The following is a 24,176-nucleotide window of genomic DNA, read 5'->3' as shown; positions in this document are numbered from 1 at the left end:
GCATTGTAAGTGGTGCACAAGCACACGTAATAATAACAAAACACTCAATACATTTGTGTATGTCATTGTGGCCTTCAAAGCAAAACAATTTAGATATCACAGTGTGACATTTCTGGCAAATGTCCTCCTTCATATCGAGGCAGGTGTTCCCCCGCAAAAGTGTCAGTCCGAACGTGGTGGCTCAACTCCACATCAACCAACAAGGCTTTTCAATACCCGTGGGACATTTGTTTTGCCAGTATCAAAGTATGAAAACATGAATCTTACCCACGTGACTTTACCGAATAGAACCAAAGAGTATGGATCCTTGCAGTCACGAAAGCTTCAAATCTAGAATAGAACAGGTGTTGAAATGCTCAAACACCAAATAGATACATTTTGTAACCAATCAAGTCTGCATTGACCACACGGACTTTGCGGTGAACATGCAAACAAATATGCGTTGATAATATATGTTTCAAAGAGAATGCGCATATAATTATCAGAGCATGTCTGCATGTTTTGCCCTTTCATAGTAACATTTCAGTCCGACGCACGATTCCAGCGTCCCCGTGAAGACAAACGCTCACTGAAACTGCTCGGACTTTTGGGAGCACAATTCTTGGGCCTGCAGCTTGCACAGTTTCGTAGCAAGGACAGATGTGTAAGCGCGTTGGCAGCAACCCCACGACAACAAGCGAACGACTGCTCGTGCCTCTGCCCTCCGATTGCTTTGCGGTGGCTTGTAAAAGCATTTGGGACGCGAGGCCATGTCCAATAAAGCCTGGCCGGCCGCGCTCTCCACGGCGGCGAGATGTCGACCACCTCGCCTGGGTACACAGGAGGGGTCGTGGGTTCGATTCCGACCCTTGACGCCTGCTGCTGCTGCTGCTGTATATTTCGAGTTTGCATGTTTCTCTCTCTCTCCACGTGGTCGCGTGGAGAGATCCTCGGGTTTATTTCCCTCCACGTTTAGAAACAACGTCACGCGTTCAGAGTATTTGGCTGGTGTAAGTGTCCACGTGATACGCCACTTCGTTGGGCTATCATTTGCGTGGCCAGGTTCGCTTCTGAACAAAATATCTACGTAGCTCAGTGGGGGGCCTCACACGCAGCCGTGGCTCAACTCCACAACGTCCCCTCGGCCCGGATGAGCAAACGCGACGGCGCTCGCCTCGCCCCGCCGAAGCCGGCGGAGGAAATTCCCCATTGCTGTTCCGAGGACCGTGTTCATCCACAGAAAGCACCACACTGTTGCCTTGTTTTTTTTTTGCACGAAGCAGCAGGCATTTTTTTCTAATCGCTCGCGGAGACGTGATGGGGGCAGAGTCGACGCTTAACGAGGATTAATAGTGAAGGACGAATGTTCGCAGCTGTGGAGTGTGCAGGCGGTGCAACTGCAGCACTCGGGCCGAGGGGGGGGGGGGGGTGGCGATGAATGGTCCAAGTGCTGGGCTCTCAAGAGGCGGTGGAGGGGGGTGAGTAGAATGGCCGCCCGCCACCACGTCCGCTAACCGTGCTAAATCACAGTGATGGGAGTACCGACGGCTGGCTCACAACGCCCCCTCCTCCCCACCACGGTATCCGACCCTCCCGCCACGGCGTCGTGGGTCTCGGGAAGTTCTCGGCCACGGTCGATGGCAACGCATCGACGCTCATCTCTTGCTGACTCCAACTTCAATCGGTGGCTGTTGTTTGCTGGCCGCTCGAGGTTGCTCGGCCTTTGGGGCCCCGTGCTAGGCAACCGTGATCATTTGAAAAAAATAAATAAACACGCGCGCGATTTGTTCCTTCTTGAATTCTTTGTTGCGTTTCACGTGGTTGTTTGTGGGGTTTTTTTTCTCTCCCGTTCCTACCGGACTCTCTGATGTCCTGCCAACATCTTCATCATCAGCCTCATCAGTATCATGAGTATCAGTATCAACATCATTGCTGTCATCATCACCATCATCATTATTTATAACATGACGCTGGATTAAAGCCTTCCCAAGGCTGATGCACATTTAATTACAAATAATATAATTGCTTTAAAGTATTAGCTAATAGCAACAATAATCTCGCCATAATGTGTCCGTTGCCAAAAACTGGAAACAACGTCCCTTCGTTCACACACACTCACCCCTGCTTTATTGATTTTATTTTTGATTGATTGTATTTGTTTACGCGGCTTAAGAAGCATTCAGCCGTCGGCTGATTTACAAGAACGATTCGCCGTGAGATGCTTAGTGACCAAATGGGAAGTGAGAGAGAAAGGCAGCGGATGCATCGACACGTTGCGGACACTGAGTAGCACACTGGCGGTTAACGTACTTACGTTGAACTTCTTTCGTGCTTAATCGGCCGTGGGGGAAGGGGAGGGGTGACCTCTCTCTAAGCCCAAACACTGGAAAAGTGAGCACAGCACTGATTGATAACGGTCCGTCACTCACACACGTGCGTGTGTGTGTGTACTGACCACCCACCCCCTAGTGTGCCGTGCTGGTCTTCATATGTGCTCGCGAATAGCGCTTACGATCATTGCCTTCGTGTCCAATTTTACTAAAACTAATAACCTATTTGTTTTATTGTTACCAGGTAAGGCCCACTGAGCTATGTAGCTCTTTTTCAGAAGCGACCTGGCCATCACAAATGACAGCTCAACGAAGTGGCTTATCACGTGGAAATGTATAGCGGCCAAATACTCTAAAACGCACGTTGTTGATTCTAAATGTAGAGGGAAAAACCGGAGGACCCAGAGAAAAAATCCACGCGACCACGGGGAGAGAGACACACAAACTCCAAATATACCGCTGCCTGCGTCAGGATCAAACCCCCGACCTCCTGCATATCAGGCGAGGAAGATAACATCTCACCACTGTGACGCCCCTTCAAAAAATAAATTAAGTGCGTTCAAATTGCATCATCAATTCCCAAGCTTGAAAAAGGCAGTAAAACAACAGCAAATACAGTTCCCGACAACACCCAGACAACACACAGTCATTAAAATTAAAATAAAATTGTACGCTCAAATGTAACTATCGACATATTGCTAAGGAACACATTTACAAATCACGTTGCAAAAAATGTGGCTGCATTCAGCACTAACCTTCTGCTTCAGAATAATTTTCTGAAACAATGTTGTTCCAAAACGTTGGCGCTGCAATGGCAAAAAGCTTTGTGTCACCCATTCCAATTCTCGTTCTTGGGATAGTTAAAAGGAAATTCGATGGACGCCTTCGGTTTGGTTTGAAGACGTCGAGGGTGGGGAGCACACGGTGGGATTTGCCCTGGGGACCCACACCCTCTCTTGGATGGCCCTGCTCGCCACCGATATATTGTCTCTGCTATGGACTACGGTGGGGCCGTGTTGCAGAGGTTACCGGTTGGATTCGAGCGGCCGCCCTGGTTATTACTACGGTGGGGTATGAACCGCAAATGAAATATCCCGAACAACGCGTCCGTTTGCTTCACAGCGGACGTCACAAATCGCCGCGACGTCATTCGCAGTTTGGCCAAATATTACAACAACAAAACTTACACCGCACATTACTCGAGCGGAACGCACGCAAGCCATCGTCGCTGAGAAAGCACGTGGCAGGACACCTAATTTGAAAAAAAAGTGTTCTGAGACTCAGCGAGGCTTTCCCGTGTAAACAAGCAAAACGTACAACAACAGAACATGTTGAAACGCAGAGGCTGAGATGCGCGTCTAAAGTACTTTGAGGCTTCCCAGAAATGTACACAGGGGCTGATCTCCTACACCTCTGTGCTACATGTGCACTCTGCACGTCACAACGAGCCTTGGGTGTTCACGCCATTCGTATAGCAGCACAAAGCCTATCACGAAGCTGCTATTGATTTTTCCGTGTAAGTGAACTTGATCACAGTATGTGTTATACTCAACACCCCCACCCCGTATAGCCTCTCACGAACTGTTTGGGGGGCACGTGCTATGAAGGCCGGCACGGCACACGAGGATGAGCGTGGGGAGGCCAGCATCACACACGGCCACCTTTGTCTCCCCAGTGCTACACACCGCACCGGGTACGATTTTACGGTTGAGTCGACCTTGGCGAGTCCCTGGACCGGTTCTCATATTCACCACTGATATTGGCAGTGCGCTAACCACTGCACCATCACGCACAGGCTGTTGGTTGCCCTATCCTTCTTTACGGAACTCTGTCGCGCTAAACAGTACTGAGGCTACGCCCTTGAAAGGTTCACCTCCTTCATTATGCTCATCGCGCACACATATCCTGTGTTACAAATCCTCTGCTGTGTATTGCACTCCCATGCTGTGTTCTATTCCCTATGCTATGTACGTACCGTGTTGCACAATGATCATCACACGTTGCTATGCTCTCGTATGCCCCATGCCACCCGATCCACAGCACCATGTCATGTCCTATATTCAACACACAAACACGCCGTACCCTATAAATCTTTGCTGTGTATTGAATGATGCGACGCACGTAAACGCAATGCGACATCATCACACATCCTGTGCCCTGTACACGTGTAGGCTATTATGGTATGCCCATCACACACACGTGCTGTGCTCTATCACGGTGCAAGCGATGTATCATGGATTACTCATCCCATACGTGCTGCGTTTTATAATTTGCCGTGCATTTCCGTATTATCTGGATCGTCAGACACATTTTCGTTCCCCCGAACACGACTGAGTATAGATAAATCAAGTTGAGGGTGCGTCTTATAATCCGGAGAATCCGGCATGCTCATCTGAGACACACAGACGCTGCGCTGTTCACCAATGTAACGCGGTGTCATTGACAAAGACAAAGATCCCCCGTATAGCCTTAACAGACTGTTCGGGCAAGTGCTGTTAGCGAGCACCTACAAAGGCCGGCACGGAAACACGAGGGAGTGGGTGGCCAACACCACGCCCGGCCGCCTTTGTCTTCCCAGTGGCGATGTTTACACACCGCGCCGGGTACTCATTTGAGGTTGAGTCGACCTGGGGGAGGCCCGTGACCGGTACAGATAATCGTCACCGGCAGTTGGCCGTGAAATCGAACTCGGGTCGCCAGATTCGTAGCGCAGCGTAGCGCTAACCGCTACACCACCGCTCCCCACTGTGATTGACACACACAGACGCACACACGCTCCTGTGTTCCATACATAGTAGCCTCCACCTAACGTGTCAAACTGGAGTTCGTCATCACACACCACCGCTCCACGCCGCGTATCGCAGAGGCTGAGCCGCAACGTGTGCCATCATCAACATGCGCACAGGGCGGTGGCCCCATACCGACAGACTCACACAAAAGATAAAGATCACCCTATAGGATCGAACAGACGGTCGGGGCAAGTGCTGCTCGCGAGCACCCTGTGGAGGCCGGCACGGCGCGCGACAGAGTGGGTGGCCAAGCACCACGCCCAGTCGCCGATGTCTCCCCACGCCTGATACTTGTTCACACGGCGCTGGGTACTCGTAGGCGGACGCCTGGGGCCGGTTGGGATAATCGTCGCCGATGGCGTTGGCCGCGTGCGAGAATCGAACTCGGGTGAGCGGGGGTTCATAGCGCAGCGCGCTAACCGTTGCGCCACCGCTCCGCACGCATGCACGCGCACGCGCGAGCGATGTTCCGTTACAATCCAATGCCTCTATCCCACACAGACCGCGGAGCTTGCGCTGTGCGTTATGCAATACATTAAGCTGACACACTCCAGGCTGGTCAACTCCGATGTACTGCCGGTCACACGCACAAGACGGCTAAATAAACAACCAATGTCGCGCGCCCGACGGGGAGATGCGCACAGGTGTGTGTTCTTGAACTATAATGGCAATGAAGGCAAAGACCATGTAGCCCGTTGGATGGTAACAAGTAGGGCTGAACGATTTGGGGAACATTTCTAATTGAGATTTTTCTGACATTGCGATTTGATTTGCGATCGCATTTTTTTTAAGTCAAGCTTCAGTTCAATATTCACTGCGTAATAGATGTAAAACCACGTGATGGAGCATTACCACGTGATACCATCAAAGTATGAACTGCTCTATATATTCTCATGCAAGGATGAGAACTTAAAAGATATGAATTGCTTCCAACATGTCTTTATGAAAAATTGTAATTGAAATAGAACAATCAAACATAGAACAATTGTTAAGTTAAATAAATGAAGTTATAATATAATATATTTATATAACAATTCCAATAAGAAAGTAACAGGACTTTTCAAATCGCAAAAAATCTGAGCCTTTGCGATCTGCTAATCGCATTGTTTCAAATAGCGATTTCGATTTTAAATCGATTAATCGTTCAGCCCTCGTAAAACGAGTGCTGTGAGCGTGCGCCTCTTAAGGGCGGCGCGTCACAAGGGGGTGGCGTGGTCAGCGCCACGCCCGGCCGCCTCGTTCGTCTGCCCAACGCCGATGTTCACCGCACACCGCACCAAGGATACCCGTTTAAGGTTGAGTCGACCTAAGGGAGGCCCACGACCGGTTCGAAAAAAAAGAGGAATCGAATTCGGGTTGCAACGGGTTTGCAGCGCGGTGCGCCAACCACAGCACCGCCATCAAAGACAAAGATCCCCCGTATAGCGTGAACAGACTGTTGGGGCAAGTTGCTATTAGCGAGCACCTATGAAGGTGGGTAAGGCTGGGTGGGTGACCAGCACCACGCCCGGGTACTCGTTTGAGGCTGAGTCGACCTACGGGGAGACCCAGAACCAGTTCAGATAATAATCGTCACTGGCGTTGACCGTGAACGGGATTCGAACTCGGGTCACCGCAGCGCGCTAACCGCTACACTAACCTGAACAAAGACAAAGCTCCCCCGTATAGCCTGCGCAGACTGTTGGGGGCAAGTGCTGCTAGGGAGCAGCACCCCACGCGCGACGCCACCATCACCGCTACCTCCCACCAACAGAGACAACACGCCCTGGCAATGCATCACACACCACGCGGACTTGCTGCTAGGCACACGCGGGCACCATGCATGCGCCGCTGACACACACACGGAGAGACGGGTCCTCTCGCTCTCATACGCCTCGCAGTCTGCGCGTTGCGTGCTGCGTTTACCGGGGTGATTGTCCAAGGCGGGCAAGGGCAGTCCTTCTCAGGCTGCGCGCCCCCGCTCGTGCTGCTGCTCCCGCTGCTGTGAGTCTCCGTCCGAGCCCGTATGCGCCTCTCCGTCTCCGCACGCGTGCGTGTGTTGGTGGTGGTGGTGGTGTCGATCTCTCTCCCTCCTCCTCCTGCCCCCTCCCGTATCACTGAGCCCGAGCTGAGGCTCCGCCTTCCACGCGATGCGCTTGCGGCGGCAGCGGTGGTGGTGGTGATGATCGAGCGAGCGAGGGTCGCGCTACGACCCCTGCAGACTCCTGCCTGGTCCCGCAGGACTGTGCATGCCGGGGTTCACTTCAGCCGGGGGCTCTCACGGCGATGCGGCTTCCGCTGGCCACCCATCCCAACGCAGCTGGTGGGCGCAGGGATTTGGGGAGTTTTGTTGTTGGTTTTGGAAGTTTTCCGGGAAAAAAAAAATATTTAACGAGATACGAATCCCCGACTCTGCGCGCGCGTGTGCGTGTGTGTTGTATGCACGTTGGACTTCTTTCGCAGCGTACGTCGGCAACCGTGCTCATCGGAGGTGCGTGGGGAGGACAGAAAACTAAACACAAGAAGCAGTTCTACTCCAGTACTTGCTTTTTTACAGTAGAGCAGTACACACAAAGCAAGGATCCCCCTTATAGCCTTAACAGACTGTTGGGGCAAATGCTGTTTTTAAGAGGTGGTACGACCAGTACATCACATGCCCGGCCGCCTTTGTATCCCCAATGCTGATATGTAGACACCGCACCAGGCATTGTACACATTCGCGGATGAGTCGACCTCAGCGAGGGCCCACAACCGGTTCAGATGTCGATCGCCACTGGTAAAGAACTCTGATCGGGTATCGAACTCGGGTCCGGCGGGCTCGTAGGGCAGTGCGCCAATGGCTACTCCTCTGCTGGGAAGTGCGGAAAGAGTCGTGGAGAAGTGCATGCGAGGGAACTGCACTGAGAGACTCTGCAAGAGTCGCCACACATTGATCGGGGAACATTCGCAGGCCACGGCATGGCCGGGTGGTGGTGGTGGCTATCTGCACGCGGTCTGTAATCCAGCACCGCTTAGGCGAAGGTTGGTGGATCGCAGGAATGTTGCGAAACCGCCGTCCCGAGGACTTCGAGGTGCCATACCCTGGCTGGCCAGGAGAGGGCGGTGCAGCCGTTGTGCCAATCGCCATCTGTGTCCATCTGTACGGTGATGGAGCGTTGTCACCTCGCGCGCGTGGCGTGGGGTTTCTCCGGGCGCTGAACTTACTTGTACCGTAATCACTCCTTGTTCATTGGCTGGAAGCGCCTTAAAGTAAATCAATAAAACATATTCTTTGGGTCTTTCGGTAAAGTCACGTAGATAGGTTCAAATAAAATAACAAAAACTACGTTTCGATCGCAACACAACCGGTTCTGGGCTCTCCCTGAACCTATCTACGTGACTTTACCGACAGACCCAAAGAATATGAATTACTGCAGTCACGAAAGCTTTAAGTCAAGATTAAAAATAAAAATAAAAACATCCCGAATTGTTGTGATATTTCTCGTGGGCGGTCGAGGAGGTGCCACGTGATGGCTTGGGATCGAGTGTTTCTCCCCCTCCCCCCTCCCCAGTGCACGCATCGGTTTTCTCCGGGTGCTCTGGGTTTTCTTCTGATACGCAAACACATTGACTCGGCCGATAACGCCATCATATATCGAGGACCGCAGAGCTCGAACAATTGTTGGCGCCGCTTCGCCGCCTGACTGCTGACTTCGTGCGGTTCCTCCACGCGCCTCTGCCTCGTCTTCTCTCTCTGTCTCTGAGAGTCGGCGGGTGCTGTGCAGCGTCTACGCGTTACAAGTTATCATCATCATCATCATGGCGGTTATTAGGGAAAAGTTAAGTGGTTGACAAGTCACCTTTAAATGTAGATGGTAAAACTCATTTCTTTAGAACTGCGTGTTGTGTTTAGTTCGTTGTCCTTCGCCCGCACCACCGGTGAGCACGGTTGGCTACGTACGGTGCGAAAGAAATTCAACATGCACGCGTACAGTACATACTGCCACAAAGATAACAAAGATCCCCCGTGTAGCCTTAACAGACTGTAGGGGCAAGTGCTGTTAGCGAGCACCTATGAAGGCCGGAACGGTACACGAGGGGGTGGGTGGCCAGCACCACGCCCGACCGCCTTTGTCTCCCTAGTCGCGATGTTTACACACCGCACCAGGTACTCATTTGAGGCTGAGTCGACCTAGGGGAGGCCCGGGACCGGTTCAGATAATCGCCACTGGTGTTGGCCGATGAGCGGGAATCGAACCCGGGTCGCCAGGTTCATAGCGCAGCGCGCTAACCGCTACACTACCGCTCCCCACACAGACACACAACACACACAGACACACAACATACACAGACACACAACACACACAGACACACACAGACACACACACACAGACACACAACACACACATACACACAGCCACACAGACACACAGCCACACAGACACACACAGACACACACACACACAGACACACAACACACACAGACACACACACACAGACACACACACAGACACACACACAGACACACAAGACACACACACAGACACACACACAGACACACACAGACACACACACACACAGACACACAACACACACAGACACACACACACAGACACACACACAGACACACACACAGACACACAAGACACACACACAGACACACACACAGACACACACAGACACACACACACACAGACACACAACACACACAGACACACACACAGACACACACACAGACACACACACAGACACACAAGACACACACACCCGTCCAGGGCGTTTAGCGCGCCGAGATGAAGCGACGATGAAAACAACAGCCCCATGCACAGCCAGGGATGGATGGATTGCGATGGGATGACGACTGATGATGATGATGATTGTATCTTGTTGTATACAAATGCCGCTTGATTGATTATTTTATCTTCGTCGCTCAGGGAATGTGTTCACTCGGGCTCTTGTCTGTCAGCTGGCCACTAACTGTTGTTGAGCGAGAGATATTTTTTAAGGAGGTTTGATATTTTTTCACCACCCCCCAACCCAAATCAATTTTGCCGAAAGCTATGTTTTACTTGAACGGCACTTATTCGATAACACTGTGGCCTCAGAAGGAAAATTGATAAGAGGCGACGTTTCGGGCAATGGCCCTTCTCCGCCAACAACGTTTCCTTAAAATATGTTACGGAGAAATGTATGATAGTCTAAAGTTGTGCTGATGTTACTATTGCTGTCCTAGTATGCCTGTTCATTCAGGAAAACTCCATTGGGTCTCAAATATTGTTAAACCCCCCCTCCCCCCCACCCCCTCACAACATAATGCCACTGAATAAACTATTCATGCACACACAGAGGGCGTGTATGGGAACTTGACACCGGGCGAGTTGCTGTTCAGCGAGCAACTACGATGGCCGTCCCGGGCACGCGCAGAGGCGGTGTGACCCCGCACCTGGTCAACGTTTTTGTCTTCCCGGTCCGGATGGTTCACCCACCCACGCCGGGCGCTCGTTTGAGGCCCAGTGATGATCTCGGGAAGGCCGAGGAACCGGTTCAGATCATGAATCGTCACAGGTGTTGACCGTGAACTTGGCGGCGGCGGTGGGGGTGGGGGTGGGGGGGGGTTCGTCGCGCAGTGCGTTAACCGCTGCGCCACCGCTCCCCACTCACACACGCACGCAAAAAATACAAAAGATCCCCCTCGTATGGCGTATCGCAGAGGCTGAGCTGTAACGTGTAACATCATGAACACACACACACGGGCAGTGGCCCCATACTTACAGACTCACACAAAAGATAAAGGTGACCCGTATAGCATTGAACAGGCTTGTTGGGCAAGTGCTCTGAGCGAGCACCTATAGGCCTGCGCTCAGCAATCAAGTTTAACCATTACAACGACAACAGAAATAACAACAGCATTTTATTGCTTTCCCCTCTCCTGACCCAAACCTTCACCCTCAGAAGTTCTGCGCCCTGTAGTTCCTCCATTCGGTCACAGTCCCTATGATCATTGTTACATTGCATTTATGGCTTTATTTTGGTGATTTCGAAAACGTTTCTGGGTTTGGCCATGTGTTTGTTTATTGTAGTACGGAGTGATGGCCTTAATCTTAGCTGTCTTGTGGTTGTTGTTGTTGTTTGACTTGCATCCCACTGGGATTGTTGCACACAGCGTTGGTGTACGGTGCTATTTCAGGAATATTTTGCTGTTTTTTTTTCCTGGATTTTCTGTTTGCACAGTCACACATAGTCACTGTAAGATGTTTTCTTGTTAAATGTTTTTGTTTTTTTGTTTGTTGCGGTTGCACCCGATTCAAGAGCCGAATGGCTCACAGGGCTATACCAAAATAAATGGAACTATGAAACTATGAACCACCAAAGACAAAGATCCTCCCCTCGTGTAGCCTTAACAGCCTGTTGGGGCAAGTGCTGTTCGTGGGCACCTAATGAAGGCCGGAACGGTACACGGTCATGGGTGGTTGTTGGTCCAGAATTCACCACTCTGGTCAGTGCGGATTTGTGAATGCAGGTGGGGGGTGGTTGCACAACTTAGGTTATCATCAGGGCAGATACATATATCACTCGCCGCAGATGTAAGTGAGCCAGGATCCGGGAATCAAACCCAGGTGGCCCATTTCACAGCACAGTGGGCTCACCACTGCGTCACCACTCCCTGCCATGGACGCACGCGGTGATCGTGCAGTATTGGTGTCATCACAGCGCTTCAGGCAGGAGGCTTCATTTGGTGGTGGTGGTTTGTTTTTTAACCGAACCACAGCTGCTGCTGCTGCTGCCCCTACCAGAAGATGTGCGTGTGTTGATGTTCGCCGCTTTGTGTTCACATGTGGAGGTTGTGAGGCGTGGGAGGAGGAAAGGGGTGGGAGGGTGCAGGATGGAGCATTGAGAGAGAGAGAAAAAAAAGCAACTACAAAAAAAGTTCATTGTTTTCACGCGCGGAAGGATATCCATCGTCGGAGGGTTGTGATGGGGCGAGGCTAGCGCGTGTGTGGAATGTGAGATGGTGGGCAGTGTTGGGTGTGTGGCACATTATTATCAGCAGCAGTATTACTACGACCACTGTAATTATCAGCAGCAGCAGCATCACTACTATTACCACCACAATTATCACCAGAATTATCATCAGCAGCAGCATTACTAGCATCATCACAATAATTTTAATAAACACCACAATCATTACCACCACAATTATCATCATCAGCAACAACAGCATCATCAATGCCACACTCATTATCACCACAATAATTAGCATCAGCACCATCATCGCACGCAAAAATGATCATCACCACAAATCATCAGCAGCATAACCATTATCATCAGTAGTCACAGAATCATTACTGCCATCAGTAGCATCACTAAATCCTTAACCACAATCGTCATCACGATCCCAATTTAATTATACAACGGAAATGTGTACAATATCTGTTCCATATGAATTGGTATGACCTTAACAAGTATACAATACACAATCACTTATTGGAACAATGGCAAATGTGAATATAATCCTGTAATAAGCTTATATTTAAACCAAGTGCATCCCTAAATTCATTTTAATATTCCCATTACGAGAAATACATCACAGAAAATTAAAGACACGCGCCAGAGTCGCGTGACCGTGGCCATGCAACCCAAATTGTGGACCGTGCAGTAAACCACTGTAGCCTGCGCCCCTTCAACGGACGAGGAAGAGCAAAACGACACGAACGAACTCTCTCTCTCCCTCCTGAAGCCCTCTCGTCGTGGCAAGCAGACCTCGCCATTGGCATTTGGCTCCTGAACACACAAATATATAACAAATGCGCACGAATACTGTATAATTCACATCCTTTGAATCGTCACCATAGTCGTACAATTTGTTTCATTGGTGTAATGGTAAATCATCAGCATAAGCCATATACCAGGTTCAGTTATCGTTCATATTAATAGTAAAGTACAAACGTGTGCTAACCCACTGTTTGATGAATGGGGACTGTTTTACTATACAGGGTGTTTTAAAGAGATGGACCCAATTTCAAAGCAGTATATTTCACGATGGCAACATGTTACAATTACACAAAAAGTTACAAACGGTTTAATGAGTTACCAAGTTTTACAAACCATTTTATAAATGCTCCATGTGCCTTTCACCTGCTGTAGGACAACATCGAGACGATAGTTTAATTCGTCCCAAACGCCTCTCAAAGTGAAGTCTTCTTCCACTGAAGTCACCGCTGCCGTGATTCTGTTTGAGGTCATCAGGATTAGTCGCTAACGGTGGCACAAAAACACCACGGGTCTTTGACGTATCCCCACAAGGCACAAAAACACCACGGGTCTTTGACGTATCCCCACAATAAAAAGTCGCAGGTGGATCTTGGGGGCCAAGAGTGTAGCGCTAAGTCTTGGGGTCCCATGCGACCTATCCAACGTTGAGGCGGTGTTGTCTTGCGAATGACTGAGGCTAGGGGCTGTTTGTACGCCGGGAGAGGCATCTAGCGGTAATCATGTGAAACTCTATGTCTCGCCCTTTCAAGTGGTAAGAGTTTCATTCATGGGCGGTTCGTGGTTGCAGAGATATAGCGATTTCAAATCGGGTCCATGTCTTTCAAAACACCCTGTACTTCACAACGCCGGTCAGGGGGTGCCCTAGGATTAGTTCAGATATAACTCAGCGTTGATGTTCGCCGTGGCCTGGAATCGAACCCAGATCACTCAATTAATCGTGCATTCAGTCCTACAACCGTCACTTCACTCCTAGAATCCACATACCATCTCTCGAAATCAGTTCAAGCCTCCCGTAAATCACGTGACTCTGCATCGATCATCTTGCTCTCCCTGCCGCCCCCTGTGAAAACAGACGCCGCTCCGTGCAGCAGCGTCGAGGCCCTCACCGCGTCGCCTCCTCTCCCTCCCCATCAACATTCCTCGTTCCTCCCGTGTTTACATTAATTTGCCTCCCATTCCCCACTCTTTTCTCTGCTTTCGTCTCTTTCCCGTTCCCTTTTTCTGTTGTCCATCCATTACATCCTCCACTCCATACTCCCATTCCCGTGGTGCGCCACGGGAATGGGAGTTGCTAGTCATTCACAAAACAGGCCAAAAGATTATATGCAACACATTCGTCAGCAACACTGCCTTATAAAACAAGAAGATATGTCATCGGCGACGTTTCGGGCAATGGCCCTTCTTCACAGCACGTTTGAGAGGGCAGAGAAGATAGCGCGGTTGGTCAAACGTGCCATCTTCAGCATCATCATCCAGGGGCTGTGATTCTATTTCCCACTAGAACATCAATAATCCACATTATAATATTGTTTCATAATTATCATCGTCGTCACCATTGAGGCTCAAGCTTAAATTATTGCCGCCATCATCATCACCGCGTTCGTCAAGCGAGGTCTCATCATCAACATCGTCATCCATCCCTGCGTGTGCTCAAGAAGACGATTATCTGAACTGGTGGTAGGGCTCCCCGTAGGTCCACTCCGCCTCAAACGAGTACCCGGTGCGGTGTGTAGTAAACATCGCCACTGGGGAGACAAAGGCGGCCGGGTGTGCTGTTGGCCACCCACCCCCTTGGTGTGCCGCCCCGGCCTTAATAGGTGCTCGCTAACAGCACTTGCCCCATAAGTCTGTTGAGGCTACACGGGGGATCTTTGTCTTTCTTAAAATTGAAAAAGTTTATTTGTACATACGTTAATGTTAATGGTGGTCAATTTGGACATTTGTCAAAATAAATATCATAACCCTTTGTCATGAGTTTTGGGTCAACCTCTATATATTTAACACAATCCCTGACCACAGGCCCAAAGGTTCAAGCGGCCGGCAACAAACGGCACTATTATTAAAGTTCTAAGAGAGTAGAGTTAACGTGATTATTTAATTGAGCGGGGTTATTACGCGTTCACGAGGCAATTCAGATTTACAAACACAGACACAATTTCAACCGAGAGGATGGTTTCAAATTAAGCAACCATTGGAAAGATGTTCTGAATCAAACCAAACATTAAACAAATTTTCAATGGTACAGTATATTTTTTCAAGTAGTGGTATCCCAAACTTTCGCAGCTGCTTAAATTCCCTTTTCACACCATCAATATGTAAACTCCCCCCTCCCCTCCCCCCCTCGCCGACCTGCACATGTTCACCCCCTCTACACCTTTCATCACGCTAAGTCCGCTAATTAAATGCTAATTTTTATGCTAATTCCTTTGTCAAGGCGCTCTGTTTCTTCTCACACAGCTTAAAGGTCGCGGTCTGAGCTTGGCTGTGTTCACTCCAGCGTTGTCCTCTAGACAGTCTGGTCCCTTCACCTGATAAAGGCCACTTGTGTTGTGGCCGAAACGTCGTAATTTTTGTTGTTTTATTTTTTACCTACGTGACTTTACCGAATAGAACCAAAGAGTATGTTATTACGCGAGGTTGGGTAAACAGAGACGACGGTGGTAGGAGGGAATTCCATAGTGGAGCAGTGCTCGGGGAGAAACAGAGAGAGAGAGAAGTGTTGTGAGCTTGCAGTGTGGTGAGTGAGCGGTTGAGTGAGTGAGTGAATACACTTTTTTAAAGAGTGTGTGTGGGTGAGTGGGCTGAGTCTGTAGGTGGGTGAGTGAGTCTTTGAGTGGGTGAGTGAATACACTTTTTGAAAGAGTGTGTGTGTGGGTTATTGGGGGAATGGGTGGGTGAGTGGGTGGTGAGGGGGTGAGTCTGTAGGTGGGTGAGTGAATCTAAGAGTGGGTGAGTGAATACACTTTTTGAGTGTGTGGGTGATTGGGTGAGTGAGTGGATGGGTGAAGGGGTGAGTCTGTAGGTGGGTGAGTCTTTGTGTGGGTGAGTGAATACACTTTTTGAAAGAGTGTGTGGGTGGGTGAGTGATTGGGTGAGTGGGTGGATACGTGTCTCGGTGGGAATGTGAGTTAGTAAATGAATACATTTTTGAGTAATTGTGTTATTGTGACCTGCAGTATGACGGATCAGACGAAACAGTCAGTGTCTGGTAGGCACCAAGTCCTAAAACATGGGTTCGATACCGACCCTGCGTTTTCCCTCCCCATTTATAAACATGCGTCCAGATTATTTCGATAATGTTGCTGCTATAAATTTCCACGTGATAAGCCACTTCGTTGAGCGATCATTTGTGGACACATTGCTTCTGAAAATAAGCTAATAGCTCAAGATAAAACATTGTTTATTTTTATTTGTATATTTTTGTAAGTGATTTGTTTGGCGTTCCAATAATGTGCACTTCTCTTGTGTATTTGTATTGTTTTTTTTGTTGTTGTAAAGTTCTGACCTGCTCCGACTGGACATCCGTGAAAAAAGAGCTTAATAGCTCATCAGATTTCTCCAGTATAAATATTCTTATTCTGATGGGTTGAGGAATCAACGAGTGAAGTCCACGAGAACAGTAACCATGTTATAAACCACATAAGAGTGATAAAGTATGTGTGTGTGTACGTACGTGTGTGTTCCAAATGATGAGCACAGTGGCTCTGCAAATTAACATAGCGATCCCACGTGTGCATCTGTGTTGTGTCCCACGTGACACATGGAGGGCTGATCGACACGAATCAGCTTAGTCGACGTCGCGCGGAATGCGTTTCGCATCATCAGGCGTGTGCAGCGCGTAACGACCCGACGTGAACCTGAGCGCGGGCCAGTGGCCAACCCCAAAAGCTCACGGGTCGTGAGGAGCAGCAGTTGTAAACGGTAAAGGCGCAGCCCTGCAATATCTCTCTCACGCCACTGCTGGCGGAAGGCCCTCCACGAGAGAGAGCGCTCTAGAGAGAGCCGACTCTTCCACACTGCTCAGACGTCTTGGAAGAAGTAAGAGTACCCACACTTTACCCCACCACACGCGACCAGCCCGTGTATATATAGTGACATTGAATTAGTCACTGTAGCGCGTGCCGCTGGGAGATTGGTAGACAATGGAATTAGGGCGCCAGACAATGGCGGATAAGATGAAGACTGGTGGAAGGGGCCCTGCGGCACATCCCAAACGCCTTTAATATCGGGGGCAGTAGAGGCTATGTGGTCTGTGCGGGGCAGCCCAAGCTCTACAGGAGATGTGGGTGTAGAGGACGCCTGGCCGCAGCATGCGAAGCACGGGTGTGTTAACGCTGCAAGGTGCAGGACCATGTCGTGGAGGACTGCAGCGGCGCCCTGGCACAGTGCAACCTTTGTGGCAGTGGGGACCATTTATATAGAAGCTGCCCAGAGTTCTCAGCGAACATGGTCCGGGCGCACACGGATCGGGAAACGGAGGGCGGCGAGGGAGAGGTGACTGAGACAGAGCCGCAACAAGCGCCGACCAGCCGGGCGACGGATGGCAGTGGCGGAGGGATGGCCAGGCAGGGTGAAAGGGAGGAGGGGGAAATATCAACAGAAGAAGAGGAAACACCCACGAGCCAGTAGCCGTAAGGCCACGGAGACAATGAGGAGGTGGAGGCCCCTGGATCAACCATGGCCGAATGGGCGGAGGAGGTAGAGGCAAGAGAGGGCGGGAAGGAGCAGCGGGGAGCGGAGTATGGGGGACGATGGGAGTGGGACTTTGGAGAAAGTGAGGAAAAGAAAGTGGAGGGCGCCGATGCCCTCGAGGAGATCTACTCCCGCACGTGGTCCGAAACCGGCTGGCTCTTCGCCGGACACAATGACATCGGAGGAGGACGTGGTGGCGGCAAAGGTGGGCCAAGGAAGAGGAACCCCTCCGAAGTTAGGGAACAAGGGATAATTGCTCTACCTAGGGGATCAAAACTGTTACCAAGTACTGGAAGACGTATCGGAATCAGATTAGACACCACAGGGCATGGAACTTACGGTGACGTAAGTAAATGTGAGAGGTATCTGGGGCAGGGCCAGACGACCGGTGGTAATACAATACTTGCAAACCAGGAAAAAGGACATAATATTCCTGCAAGAGTGCCACCTGTCATATTCCCTCGGCCGGGTGGAATTGATAGAGCCCTGGGATGGTCATTGCTTTTGGTCAGTGAGTAACGCAAGTAAAAACATCGGTGTCGTCATACTCCTAGGCAGCAGAAAGGTGGAGATGCTGGAGACCCAAGATGTGGCCCCCGGCCGACTCCACTACGTTGACGTTTCATACGATGGCACAGAACTCCGATTGATCAACGTATACGCCCCTTCACGGTACACTGAGTGGGATGAACTGTTGGATAATGTAGCGGCCCTGCTGGTGACGTGGAGGCCCGTTATCTTGGGCGGGGATTTTAACTGCCCGCTCTGCCTGGCAGATGTCATACAGGCATCCGGAAGCAGGAGACTTGACCCCTCCACCAGGAAACTGAACAAGCTGATTCAGGATTTCAAACTGACTGATATCTTTAGATTGATGCACCCAACACGGGCAGGGTATACTTGGTCTAGCAGCACTGGTACATCGCAATTGAGAATAGATTTTCTTTTCGTTTCCGCCAAAGTCAAGATGGAGAGTGCAGGGATAGAGCCCTTTTCTTTTTCTGATCACAAGTTGACGACCATGAAACTTCGAATCCCGGGTGGCCTGAGGTTGGGGAGGGGGATCTGGAAAATGAATATAAGCCTTCTAAAGGATGGGAAAGTGATCGGGGATTTTGTCAGGAGGTACGAGGAATGGCAGAGCCTGCAGGGTTACTTGGGAGCTGGCACCCAATCACCCTGCTAAACACCAACTACAATATCCTGGCCAAATCCATTGCAGCACGACTAGAGAAAGTGGTGAGGAACTAATACATGCATACCATACATTTGCAGTCCCAGGTAGGCATATTTCGGACAGCCTTGTCTTACTGAAGGAGGTCCTGGAGACCACAATAGATGGGAGGGCCACTGGGGCTCATTAGTTCAGACCAAGAAAAAACCTATCGCATGATTATTTGTTCTCGGTTTTCGCATGCATGGGGATAGGAAAGATTCTGGGTGGGTGCATATAAAAGCTATATAGTAATATCTCCAGCAGGCGTTTGATAAATGGAGTCATTTCCACAGCAATCCCAGTCAGATCGGGCGTGAGACAGGGGTGCCCCATGTCGCCAGTCCTTTTTGTCATGTGCATGGTCCCGTTTGTCCAGGCGGTCAGAGCTAATCATAAAATGCAGGGGGTGCACATTCTGAGGTGTGGAGAACAGGCAAAGATAGCAATGTATATGGATGATATTGTGGTCTTCTGCAGGAATGTCTCCTCGGTTTGGGAGGTACTGGAACTTGCACGACTTTTTTATTTTGCCTCAGGATCCAGGGTTAACCTGCGTAAGAGTGAGATCATGATTTTTGGGGACCCAAGGCTGTTTGAAGGTTGGCCAACACAATTGAGAGTGCAGGTAGAGGGGATCAAGATCCTGGGGGTCCCCTTCTATCGACAGGAATCTGCAGATAATAACTGGGAGGGGAGAATAAAGGATGTGGAGGGCAGGCTGGCCAGATGGTCGGCCAGACGCCTCGCCATGGACGGGAGGGTATTGGTGCTGAAGGCAGAAACCCTACCTGCACTCAGCTATCTGGCGCACATCTTCCCGCCAGATGCGAAATGTTGCATTCTATGGAGACGTTTTTCAAGTTCATTTTGGGAGGCGGGATGGACCGGGTAAAGAGGGAGACCGTCTACAAACACCCGGCGAATGGTGGGAGGGGAGCCCCTAACGCCGCGCGTATCCTGACTATGATCTTTGTCTGTAATGCACTCCGCTTATCTTTTTTCAGATGGGTCCCAGGCAAAGGCCTCATATTTTTTTTTACAATATAGGCTGGCGTGGCTCCTTCGTAGGTTAGGGATGTCTCTGCTGCCTCACAGCAAGCCCATGGCCTGGACGCAAAGGTGGCTGTGTGCCACGGTGGACAAGCACATTGCGGAATACGTGCCGACCCTGGCAAGGGAGTCGTGGCGCCCACGAGAAGTCCTTGTCGAAATGGGCAAGAGGGAAACCTGTGCAGAAGTACCTGGCGAACGGAGTACCCGCCACCATCAAATATGGGAGAACGTAACGTCTGAGGTCTTAACTAAGACGCATAGGGTCATATCTTGGTTAGCGGCCTGGGACAGGTTGCCATGTAGGGCATTTATGCACTCTCGCCGTATGGCCCGCACCCCTAAATTCCCAAAGGGCTGTAATTCGGATGAGTACACAAGCCATATTTTTGTGCAATGTCCCTTTGCACTGGAGGTGTGGGAGATGTGCCGGCCTTTGCTAGCCCGTTTCCATCCAGTCGAGGTCACGATGCCAAATATTATTTGGGGATTCTTTCGGCGGAAAGTGGGAAGGGCTTGGGCCCAGGCACGGACCGTTGTGGGGGCTATAAAAGAAGCCTTGTAGAAGGCGAGGGGTCTGATGCTCCAAGGCACCTACATGACGCTGGCCGAGGATTACCACCAAACCTGTAAGCTGATCGGCCGGGTGGTAGAGGTAGACGGGGCAAAATTGGGCTGCGACACAGCAAGAAAGAAATGGCCTCCACCCCCATGTAGCACGGGTTAACACAAGCAGCACTAGGAAAAGTCCTCACTCGCAGCACCGGGAATTGAGTAATCGAGACTAGGTTCGGTGGCTGCGGACCTTTTACTTTGAAATATAGTGGATGTACCGGCAAAGGTTTTTCTCCACGATCGGTACACTCCATGCACCAAGGTGTTGTAAGTGACCCTGTGTTCGCGGCAATGTCCCTCGTGCGGGTTGTTGTTATTGTTTCGGAAATGGATCGATACAGTGGATCGTACATAGTTGGAATAAACTTTTAAATACCGTCCTGATCTCATCTTGCGAGCCGAGCTTGCCTGCGTACCTGTCTGCATACCTGCCCGAGTACTTGCGAGGGACCCTGGCCATCGGGCAAGAGGTTGCCTCGCCAATTCCGGGGGGTATGGAGACCGACCGTGCTGTCAGGAAGAGCCAAGGTGACCGGGTCGACTGCTGCCAAGGCGGAAACGGCTGCGACGCGACTACCTGGAGGACGGAGGTCAGTGGAGGAGGGCGATGCAGCCCAGGTGGCAACCCCGACCGGTAGGCAGCGGGGGGGGGGGGGGGGGGACGCCTGGAGGCAGCTGCCAGAGAGGACGGAGGCACCGGCACAGAGGGGGTGGTCTCTGACAGGCTGAGCGAGAATGCTCCGGAAACTGAGGCCTCTGCTGGCCAGCGGACGCAAGGCAATCTGAGCGAGGCCATTTAGGTAGATGTTGGACCTGTGGGGGCAGGACGGAACCAGGAACGAGCGGGGCATTGGCGCGGTGGACTGGGGGTGAGCTTCACACCGGTCCATGCTAGGCGGCACAACTGCATATGGGTGGCCTTCAAGGAGAATGTGCCAGATGAAGTGACCATGGGCCGTTCGATTTTTGTACAAACAGTAATGGTGAGGATGCTACAAGTCGAACCAATTGACCTGTTTTGTTTGATAACCTTGCTGGGCGGCAGGGCTTTTGGCGTTAGCTTTTGGACGAGTAACCTATTGCAGAATTTCCTGACTCGTTTTGAGGAAAAGGCAGGAGAGAGTCGCTGCTTAAGCTACAACTATTGCAGAACTGGACACGAAAATAGTGACGGGTTTCCTGTACAATGAGGCACTGCCAAATCACGATGTAGAAGTGTGGTTGCGACAACACTGCCAACTGTTGTCGAGTTGCAAGCGGACACAAGACTCGTTAGGCATCTGGATGGGTGCCAGACAGTGGCGAGTGAGGCTGAAAGCGGCGGACGGGGCCATGCAGCATGTCCCGAACGCCCTTAAATTGGCGGTAGTAGGGGCTACATAGTGTACGAGGGGCAACCCAAACTCTGCAGGAGATGTGGGGGAAGAGGTCATCTGGCAGCAGCGTGCGAGGCGCGGGTGTGCTACCGCTGCAAAGCGCTGGACCACGTAGTGGAAGAGTGTGACGTCCCTCAGTGTAATCTTTGCTTCCGCACAGCACACCCCTCGCTTGTGTGCCGTGGTCAACAAATACATTACAGAATATGAGCCTGCCCGGGTAAGAGAGTCGTGGTGCCCACGAGGAGCCCTTGCTGAGATGGGAAAGAGGGATGCCTGTGCAAAGCTGCCAGGTGCACGAAGTGCCGTACACCAACAAATATGGGAGAACGTTTCTAGATTTAAAGCTTTCGTGACTGCAAGGATCCATACTCTTTGGTTCTATTCGGTAAAGTCACGCAAAAAAAACAACAAAAAATACAAAAATTCACGACGTTTCGGCCACAACACAAGTGGCCTTCATCAGGTGAAGGGAGCAGACTGTCTAGAGGACAGCGCTGGAGTGAACACAGCCAAGCTCAGAACGCAACCTTTAAGCTGCGTGAGAGAGAGATCCTGGTCCGGTTCAATACAGTACACAAAATCCGTGACCTGATCCTTTCCGTGAAGGATGTCATTCCTGACTTACAGTACCCCGGAGTTTACAAATTGATCTGCACCTGTGGTGACTGCTATACCGGGGAGACGAAACGACATGTCTCTGACCGAATTCACGAGCACAAATCAGATTTGAAACACGGCAGAACGAATTCTTCTGCCGTAGCTGATCACTGTTACAACACTGTGGGTGATCACGATATAATTTTCTCTGATACCAAGGTTCTTTGCAAACCCACGGGTTTTTATCAGAGATTTGTTCACGAGGCAATTCAGATTTACAAACACAGACACAATTTCAACCGAGAGGATGGTTTCAAATTAAGCAACCATTGGAAAGATGTTCTGAATCAAACCAAACATTAAACTAATTTTCAATGGTACAGTATATTTTTTGAAGTAGTGGTATCCCAAACTTTTGCAGCTGCTTAAATTCCCTTTTCACACCATCAATATGTAAACTCCCTCCCCCCTCCTCCCCTCGCCGGTCTGCACTTGCTCCCCCCCTATACATCGCTCATCATGCTAAGTCCGCCAATTAAATGCTAATTTTATGCTAATTCCTTTGTCAAGGCGCTCTGCTTCCTCTCACACAGCTTAAAGGTCGCGGTCTGAGCTTGGCTGTGTTCACTCCAGCGCTGTCCTCTAGACAGTCTGCTCCCTTCACCTGATGAAGGCCACTTGTGTTGTGTCCGAAACGTCGTGAATTTTTTTTATTTTTTGTTGTGTTTTTTTTTTTTACGTGACTTTACCGAATAGAACTAAAGAGCATGGGAGAACGTGTCATCTGGGGCCTTAACCAAAAGGCAAAGGGACTTATCCTGGCTGGCAGTCTGGGACAGGTTGGCATGCAGGAAGTTCATGTATTCCAGCAATATGGGCCACACCCCTAAATGCCCGAGAGGCTGCGATTCGGATGAGTGTACGACTCACGTCCTTGTGCAATGCCCCTTTGTGTAGGAGGCGTGTGGGAGCTATGCCAGCCTGTGCTGGCTCGTTTCTATTCGGTCAAGGCTACAATGCCAAATATTATTTGGGGGTTATTCCGATGGAAGGCAGGAGGGGCTTGGGCTCAGACATGAGCCGTCGTAGGGGCCATAAAGGAAGCCCTGTGGAAGGCGCGTGGATGGATGATTAAGGGTGCCTACAGTGAGGGAAAAAAGTATTTGATCCCCTGCTGATTTTGTACGTTTGCCCACTGACAAAGAAATTATCCGTCTATAATTTTAATGGTAGGTTTATTTGAACAGTGAGAGACAGAATAACAACAACAAAATCCAGAAAAACGCATGTCAAAAATGTTATGGATTGATTCGCATTTTAATGAGGGAAATAAGTATTTGACCCCTTTGCAAAACATGACTTAGTACTTGTTGGCAAAAACCATTGTTGGCAATCACAGAGGTCAGACGTTTCTTGTAGTTGGCCACCAGGTTTGCACACATCTCAGGAGGGATTTTGTCCCACTCCTCTTTGCAGATCTTCTCCAAGTCATTAAGGTTTCGAGGCTGACGTTTGGCAACTCGAACCTTCAGCTCCCTCCACAGATTTTCTATGGGATTAAGGTCTGGAGACTGGCTAGGCCACTCCAGGACCTTAATATGCTTCTTCTTGAGCCACTCCTTTGTTGCATTGGCCGTGTGTTTTGGGTCATTGTCATGCTGGAATACCCATCCACGACCCATTTTCAATGCCCTGGCTGAGGGAAGGAGGTTCTCACCAAAGATTTTACGGTACATGGCCCCGTCCATCGTCCCTTTGATGCGGTGAAGTTGTCCTGTTCCCTTAGCAGAAAAACACC

The 24,176-nt window shown here is 50.4% G+C and overlaps 1 protein-coding gene across 3 annotated transcripts in view; it reads right to left on the bottom strand.

Moving 5' to 3' along the window:
• The window catches only part of LOC116943326 (spectrin beta chain, non-erythrocytic 1-like), a 153,101-nt gene extending 145,864 nt beyond the window's left edge, over window positions 1–7,237 (bottom strand). Inside the window, exons 1-2 of one of the 3 annotated variants that reach the window (XM_076067632.1) lie at window positions 7,004–7,237; window positions 4,285–4,363 (exon numbers count right to left, since the gene is read on the bottom strand). The gene's annotated coding sequence lies outside the window, so the exon portion shown is untranslated. Of the gene's footprint in view, window positions 1–4,284; window positions 6,968–7,003 lie in introns of those variants that run through there. The other 2 variants (XM_032956117.2, XM_076067631.1) reach the window with 2 other exon arrangements.
• Between the last annotated feature and the right edge of the window lie 16,939 nt (window positions 7,238–24,176).

This window comes from Petromyzon marinus, chromosome 17 (genome assembly GCF_048934315.1).
Source record: "Petromyzon marinus isolate PM22_M1 ecotype Great Lakes invasive population chromosome 17, UKy_Petmar_22M1.pri1.0, whole genome shotgun sequence".
Taxonomy (NCBI): Eukaryota; Metazoa; Chordata; class Hyperoartia; order Petromyzontiformes; family Petromyzontidae; genus Petromyzon; species Petromyzon marinus.
This window is presented reverse-complemented; position numbering and strand designations above follow the sequence as displayed.